Here is an 8657-nt window from a genome sequence, read left to right as displayed (position 1 = left end):
TCTTTACTGATCTTCCGGAGAAATCCGTGCCTTTAGAAAAGATCTCGCGTACTCGAAAATTAGGGTTGTTACATTGCGTGCCCGCGACGGGGACCAGGGCAGCACGACGTTGGGCCATACCTACAGTGGGGGCACCACTCAGTTAGACTAGGAGACCAGGAGGTTGGAACTAACTCAGAAACTACAGCTTGCCCATCCAATGACTACGATTAAACATGGCCGAAACAAATCCTAGCAAATCCTAAGTAAGGACTAAAAACTAGTGTACTGAAATGGCAACCCTCCTAAAAAACCTACTTGACGCTAATGTCATCCAACATGCGAATCAATCAGGGAAGCAGCATGCATGCAGAAGCAAAACGTGGAAACAAATGGCACGAACAGCAAAATAAAGCAGCAAGTAAGAAATAAAGCTTACCAAATGCGCTTGTATTAATCTGGGAGAGCAGGGAATTTTAATGCAAACAACCTAAGGAATCATAGCAGAGAATGAAAAAATGGAGGAAGCAAACGCAGAAAGAGGGAGATAGTGGAGAGTGAGTGAGAAATGAAACTGGATGGGAAATTTGGAAACTGACTCAAGAAGCGCGAAAGGCAAGGGTAAAAAGGTCTTTACCCGCAGGGTTTTGAATAACCCATTATGAGCATTAAATGCTCGACGTGGAGAACGAGGCGACGAAGGTTATCCCTGGCAGCGAACAGGCCTGCACACGCGCAAGGCGCGTCCTCTCCACGGGAAACCGAACACTCAGCGACGACCTGCAAAAGGAAAGACGGAACGCGCCACCAACGGCACCCGCGGCCGCAACTGGCGTGTTGGGGGCACTGTTAAGGCCCAGCCCAGCTAGGCACATCAGGCGACCCGGTCCGACGACGTCGCGACCCGCTCGGATGGGTCAACGCACAAGACCCGTCTGGTTAGCGACCCAGCCATGCACCCCTGGTGCCAGCTGCTTGACAGCTGTGAGAAGGAACCTTCCTGGAAGGAGGCCTTCCTCTGTGGGGCCCCCTCACTGAAAACATATATAAGGGGAGGGTCCTACCCCTCCCCCCAGGTACGTCACCCTACTCCCAGTCCTCACATCACCTATACACTCTACTGACTTGAGTTTCGAAGTGTCATTGCAGGTGACACTCCCCTCCACCTGAAGTGCTCGGAAGCTCGTCTACTCCATTGTCCACACCCCACTTGAAGACAGGCGGGAACCCACTTTTCCACCCCCGAGACCTCCTCGAACTGTCTGGTGACCCGACATATCGAACAATTATATTTTTTGTCCAAAGATAAATGTTATTTTATTAATATAAAATAAAGGTGTTTCCATAAGGAAGTACAAAAGAATTGGGTATTCCCATTTATCACTAACTGTGACTGGACGACTAATAGCTTAATGAGTAAAGTAAGAATAAAGGAAGTTATGAGCATCCATCAGGTATGGATAATGATTTCACGCACTAAAATGCTGGCTTCTTTCACTATCTCTGGTACCGGGCTTATTACCTTCTCAAAAACATATCGATTCCTCACTTTTCAAGTGCTCCAGCACAGCGCCGCTATGAAGAGGGTCTTTTGTCTACCGTCGAATTGAGCTGCTGCCCAGGATAAGGCTCGTTGCCACCAATTGAAAAAGGTCTCTTCTTCTCTCCTCCATAGTTCAAGGGTTATTAAGCTTAGACTCCAGATTATTGAAGACAGTGCTTTGCAAAACATGAGAAATCGATTCGTCCTTCAGCATGTATCTTGGGCAACTGGCAGGGGTGGATGCAAACCGGCTGTGAACTTGTTGCAACACCGGAAATTTTTCATGAAGACTCTTCCATAAGAAAACCTTAATTTTATGAGGTAATTTCAATTCCCAAATGCTATTTCATACTCTATTGTTCTGTATGTTTTGGGACCTCAATGAAGTAGGAGAATGAAAGAATCCATAAGCAATTTTGTATTCTGATCCAACTTCATATATATCAGATTTTGTCCAGCACCAATTAACTTCATCCTCCTCCTCTGTTGGTTTGATTGAAAAAATTTTATTGCATATATCAATTGGAAAAATTGACTCCATCATATTTCTGTTCCAATTTCTATCAGAATTTAGTTTGATTATTAAATTAGATAATAATATATGATACATATAATATAATTATATTTCAATTTCAATTTTAATGTAATTAAAGAATGTTATGTTGTACATTTTGATTGTCAAATTAATAATTAGTCATTAATATTGATAATGATATATAAAATAAATAGAGTTGTTGAAGGAATGAGAGAAATAAAAAAAGAAGAGGGAGGAGGAAAGAATTCTTTAATTTGGAGGGAAAAATTTGATTTCAACTACAATGAAAGAGTGACAAATGGCATATTTTTGTTGTAAAATTAGTAAGAAAGAATGAAGAATTCTTTAATTTTGAAGAAAAAAATTTAATTTCAATTATAATAAAAAAATGATATGTGATATATTTTGGTTGTAAAATTAATAAAAAAAAATTCCTTTTAATTTTACAAGGTAAGATTTTATTAGTGCAATAAAAAAGTGACATGTGACTTTAGTTGTAAGAAAGAAACGTTTCGCCGATGTCACCCTCGTCTTCATCTTCTTCACCGATGCGGAATTGAGTATTGGAGAGAGGGCTTCTCCGCCGCCGGTGCTGCTCCATCATCGTTAATCCTCTCGATGATGCCAAGACAAGGCTGCAAGCACAGGCTACCAGGGTTCCCTATCCTTACCACTACATCTGTCTTCAACCAAACGCCGTTTGTCAATCTCTTTCAACCTCTGCTGCCGCGCCGCCGCCATGTCATTCCGGTTGTAACCGCTATAAAGGCACGCTAGATGTCCTTCACAAAGTTGCGCGTCAGGTTAGTTACTACCTCCAATCTTATCATTTCAATTCAATTCAATTTGCCTTAATTGTTTGATGTAACTGATAATATCATCGCCAAAAAGGTATGACAAAAGCTATGTAGCAAACACTGAAACGGATTCGTTTTTTATTTGAAGTTATGTATTTATCTTGTACCTTCCATGAAAATAACTTACTATAAGAGGGTTCACAGGAGTGAATTTATGCAGGAAAGGTTTATAAGATTATGGAGAGGCACAAGTGCAAGTTTAGCATTGGTTGTGCCGACTGTAAGCTCCCTTTCTTTTTGGAAATTCGTTTTCTGCTTCATACTTTGCCTACAATCTGTTTTGTCCAAGATATAGTTACATGCTAATGGCCTTATATTTTCCTTGTCCAACAGGTTGGGATCTATATGCCTTGTTATGACATCTTTCGCAACTTCATGGAGGAGTTTACTACTCAGAATGCTCCAAACTTAACACCTTATGTTCCATTAGTTGCCGGATCAGTTGCACGTTCGTTGGCTTGTGTTTCGTGTTATCCTGTAGAGCTTGCAAGGACGTGCATGCAGGTAGTTGATTTGAAATCTTAAAATGTGGATTCATTGCATGATTTTGCTACAGATTCTTAATAGCTCCTCTAAAGTGTTTGAGTTTTTTCTGTCGGGCTGAATTGAATCTCTCATTTTTCCCCCTTGCATATTCTATCTCTCTGTTTAGGCATTTAAAGCAACCGGAAGTGGGAAGCCTCCGGGGATTTTTAAGACATTGATTGGAGCCATCAACCCAATCAGGGGTACAGAGAGACTTCAAAGTTGTAAGTGTTCTTCTGGCATCTTTCTCTCTTTTAATTCTGAGTTAATACGTTTTACGGTAGATTTTTCCAACATGTCTGTTACAAAGGAGTTAGTATGCTGTTACTGTTGCACATGATTATATCTGTTATAATTTTTGTTACCTCAATTAATAATTATTGTGGTTTTGATTATGTTTTCCTCACAGTACATAGATACCGTTATTGGTGGAACTGGCCTTGGAGCTCAACTTTTTCGTGATGTTCCTTACTCTGGAATTTGCTGGTTAACCCTTGAGCCAGTAGGATTTCTACATTCGATGAATAAAATGTATTGCTTATTTTTCTTTTTTACCATAGAGCTTCTTTACAGATAAGGAAAAAACTTCTTGGCCTTGTGGGTGATGAAGCAACTGCAGCCACTATCCTTGGGGAAAATTGGCTGGTTTTGTTGCAGGAACTGTCGCAGCTGCTGCCACATGTCCACTTGATGTGGCAAAAACTCGACGGCAAATAGAGGTGGTTTCTTAAAACTAAGCTTTTAGATGATAACTAGGCCAAGACAGGACTCTGCTTGGGTCAGGCGGGGCCGACTGGCCCTAGTATTTGGCCGGCCAAGACAGGCTTTTGGCTGAATAAGGTCAGGCAGACTGGCCCTAGTGTCTGGCCGGCTAGGGGTCGGGTCTGGCCAGGACAGGCCTCTAGCAAAGTCAGGCTGGGCAGACTGACCCTAGTGCCTTGCCAGCCAGGACAGACCTCTACTCAGGTCTGCCAAACAGACTGGCACTAGTGTTTGCCTGTTTGACCAGCCAGGACCAGCTCCTGTCCGGGTCAGGCTGGGTAGATCATCAATAGAAGTAGCTAACTAGCTGAAATTAGATACAGCACAGATTGCTGGCTAAAATCAAACTTGCAGCATCATTATGCTGATTTGGGTCTTAGTCTTAACTCCAGTTAGCTAAGCCGTAGACACAATTAGATATGCCATGTATACAAGTAATACGGACTTATTCAATGATTATTTTTGGGACTGTGGGGACACTTTTCAAATGTCCACCTTTATATGCATTAATATGTTCATTGGATTTAGAAAATGATGAAATTTGAATGTAAGTGCAATGCAGTTGGAATATTTATGCATTAGTAAGCTGTTGAGGTTTGGTTTGTCTCACACAAACCTGTATAGTTGCATAATTGACCCTCTTTAATGCATGATGATTAAAAATTATTCTTTGCATTAACTTTTTGTAATGGTTTGCTGTAATTCTTTTTCTCCGTCCCTATTACTAATTTTTATTTTAGAACGTATGCATTTAATTACTGCACATTAATAATGAATGCATAGTTTGAGCCTTTGAGTATTCCATGTTCTCTAACATGATCTCTTTTGCATTTTCACAGAAGGATCGAGAAAGGACATTACAGATGACAACAAGAACAACACTGATAGAGATTTGGAGGTAGCTGCATTTTTATAAGTTGATGACTGGTCCCCCATATCATTACATTTAGCACATAAGCTTTGGACTGACATTGGAACATTTTTTCTTGGGACAGGGATGGAGGATTGAGAGGGCTATTCACAGGTGTTGGTCCCCGTGTAGGCCGCAGCGGTCCATCAGTTGGTATAGTTGTCTCCTTCTATGAAGTTGTCAAGCATGCCTTGCATCATAGACAGAAGACTTCATCGTAACATATACTTGCATTCATCATTGACTCTTATTTGCTGGAGTGGTTCAAAACTTCAAATTCTACTTTTTGAAGCTATAGCGTAATAGTGTAGAATACATCAAAGACACCAAACTAGATCCCAGAAGAACAAGGATGTTTCTGAGATATCAATACGTCAGAGTCAACTGGCAAAACAGTACATGCTGCAGTTGGCACCTCCTAATAAGTGATGATGGAATGATCCATTAATTGTCCTCCACATGCATAGGAAAGTCAATAAGTCAATAAGTGCCTTTGTACAATTTGAGACCATGAGTCGGCTTCTAACTGGAAAGTGATAAGCTTGCAGTGAAAAAATAGGTGGTTCTCTTTGCTTTTATAGAATACTACGAATTCACAAAATTCTTGTTATAGTACATCTTTGCCATATTATCATAAATCCAGTTCATTTACTCGCTGAAAGTTTAAGATCTGTAAATCTGTTTGTGAATGTTGTAGAAGATACAATTTTCCATAGTATTTGTTCTTTTTTTTTTTTTTGTTGGAAACTCAGTTGTTTTCATATGAAATTGATATTTAAAGATCATTAGATGACAATTTAGTGAAGTATCAAATTATCAAATGATTCTTAATTATCAATTTCACATAAAATTAGCTGCATCTAAGTCTCTAGCTCTTTTTTCATCCGTGAAAAAGTTTGTTTTAAATGAAGATACATGAACACATGAACGATTTTGAAGTCGCAACATACACTTCAACTTGAAAGTAGTAACATTTAAAATTTGAAGCCGGTTATTTTTCAGCATGAAATGTTTCAAAGAGCAAAAAATGTACGGAAGGTCATAACCTTTCAACTATATTATTTTAGACTTTACTCTTTTAGATTATGCTGATGGATTTTTAGTTATTTTAAATTATAAACATTGAAACGATATGAACGGTGTTACGATGGGTAACCGGAGATTAATGGGCTGGATGGCGTTGGTTGGCCCAAACGTATGAAGGAGGTGGCTTTCGAGTGGACCTGGTACTCGGTGTTCCTCCGTCCGACTTGTACGTGAGAAAGAATGGGGGGTGGTACCTGCAAAGACACTCCGATGCCTAAGTTAGCAAGAGTGTGAGCAGGTTAGAGAGTATTGGAACTTAGAGATACCTGAATGGTGTCAGTGTATTTATAGTGGTGAACCAATAACCACCGCTGAAATAGTGCCACCTTTTTAGGCGGATAACCGTTCCCATATCTTAGGGAGGTTAAGATATGGCCCTATGAAGTGGTTAGAGAGTTTCCAGGGGCAGTTACTCATTCGAATGAGTGTTATCTGCCAGCTAATCCTCGTATCCGACTTCTTTGGAGCAGGTCGTGTTCAGTACCGACTTCTGGGGATTAGCTGGTACTGGGGGAGGGCCAACCCTTTGGGTTGGGCTTCTTTGCTTGGATCCTGGGCCCTATTTATTGGGCCAGGGTATGAACAGTGCCCCTACTCGAGCCCAATTTCTTTTTAAGAGTTGGGTTCGAGTATTCAACTCGGGGTCATAGCCGATTTGCAAGAGGACCGACGTGATGGTTTGAAAACCGACGTGATTTTTCGTGACCTTTTGGTTCTGACGGTTACGTCCAATCAAGCGTCGTGTCCGTTAGGGGTGTGCGTAGGGATTTAATGGCCTTGGTAACGGTGCATCTTCATTAATGATTGCCCCGATTTTACCATTATGCCCCTAACGTTCTTATAAATATTTTTCCTCTCTTTCGTTGTTTCGTTTCTGCGATCTTTCAAATTTCCCTTGCATTCGTTCGTGCTGCATTCTTGCGTTTTCGAAGGCTTTTGCTTCCAACCCTTATTTCCGGATAAAGGTTAGTTCTTTAATATGCCTTTGTAGATAAATTTGATTTGTAGACTTTAGTTTCGCATCCTCCTCCCTTTAGAGACCGTGTTGGTGATTTTTCTTTTCCCCTTGTAGGTTTTGTTACCCCCTTTTTTATAAAAAGAAATGGCTTCTGTAGATGCTCTCTCTCACTGGGTTGATGTCACGGTTTTAGGGGAGGAGCCCTCAGTCGATTCTGAGTTCATTACCAACCTTCGCACTCATCACAGAATTTGTACTTCTGAGGATGACGAACCAAAATATGAATTGGTAGTCCCGGGTCCTGAAGACTGGGTTTGTTTTGGAAGAGTCAATGAGGCGGCCCCTCATTTTTTCTTTATGTATGAATGCATGATCACCCGTTTGGGTGTTTTTCTTCCTTTTTCAAATTTTGAGATATCTGTTTTACGTCACTGTCGAGTCGCTCCCACCCAGCTTCACCCCAATTCTTGGGGTTTTTTGAAAATTTATCAATTCATCAGCCAGGCTTTAGAGTTCCCGACTTCTTTAAAGATTTCTTTTCATCTTTTTCATATGACAAAACCCTTCAGTGGGCTAAACAATAAACAACAGTGGGTGTCGTTCCGAGCCATACAAGGTCGGAGAATCTTCACCCTTTTTGACGAATCCTTTCACGACTTCAAGAACTACTTTTTCAAAGTGCAAGCTGTAGAGGGTCACCACCCCTTTTTCCTGGATGATAATTCTTCTCCCCGATTTTCTTTATATTGGCTGGAGGCCTCCCCCTGCGAGAAATATGGTCTGGATGACCTAAATGAGGTAGAAGCAGCCATTGTGGGGTTCCTCCGAGAAGTGTGGGGGAGGGCCCCATACTTGGACACAAGAAAGTTTCTCCAGGGGTCTCCGACCTTTGTCCAGGCACAGCTAGGTAGCTTTTATTTGTTTGCTGGATTTCCGACTTGTCTGGCCGTATTATCCGACTAGTCTAATCTATTATTTGTTGCTTTTTTCAGAGATGGTAAAGGCAAACGCTCAGGAATCTTACCAAAGGGTCCAGGAGGCTAAAGCAAGGTCTCGCGCCAGGACTGGTGGCGCCAGGGCAGTTATCTCTCCTCCTCCTCCTCCTCGGAATGTTGGGACTCCCTCTCAGCCCATTGTAATTTCTTCTTCAACTTTCTCTCAGCCACCCCCCTCTGCTCGACCTTCTTCTGAACCAGATAATAAGAAGCGCAAGACCTTAGAGTCTGGCTCTTCTGGTGAGGTGAAGGCGGATGCTCTTGCATTCGTCCGAAAGAACATCTATCCCAACATTCGCATAAACATGGATGATGTTTCTGTTCGGCGCCACCTTACCACTCTGGTTGAGGAGAGTCTGAAGGCGGCGGGGGTTTGTGGCAAACTCTTGGATATTTTCGAGAAGGCCCCTCTCAGCTCTTTAGGGATGACCTCGAGGGTCGAAGAGCTGGAAGGAAGGCTTCTCATATATCAAGAGCATGAGGGGAAGTTGAAGGAGGAAGTCGCCA

General features: G+C 41.7%; 1 pseudogene; it reads left to right on the top strand.

Moving 5' to 3' along the window:
* Positions 1-651: 651 nt before the first annotated feature.
* Positions 652-5788, top strand: LOC112766323 (mitochondrial carrier protein MTM1-like; annotated as a pseudogene).
* The last annotated feature ends 2869 nt before the right edge of the window (positions 5789-8657 follow it).

Source organism: Arachis hypogaea, chromosome 17 (assembly GCF_003086295.3).
Source record: "Arachis hypogaea cultivar Tifrunner chromosome 17, arahy.Tifrunner.gnm2.J5K5, whole genome shotgun sequence".
In the NCBI taxonomy this organism is placed as follows: domain Eukaryota; kingdom Viridiplantae; phylum Streptophyta; class Magnoliopsida; order Fabales; family Fabaceae; genus Arachis; species Arachis hypogaea.
The sequence above is the reverse complement of the archived record's forward strand: the minus strand, read 5'-3'. Positions and strand labels throughout refer to the sequence as shown.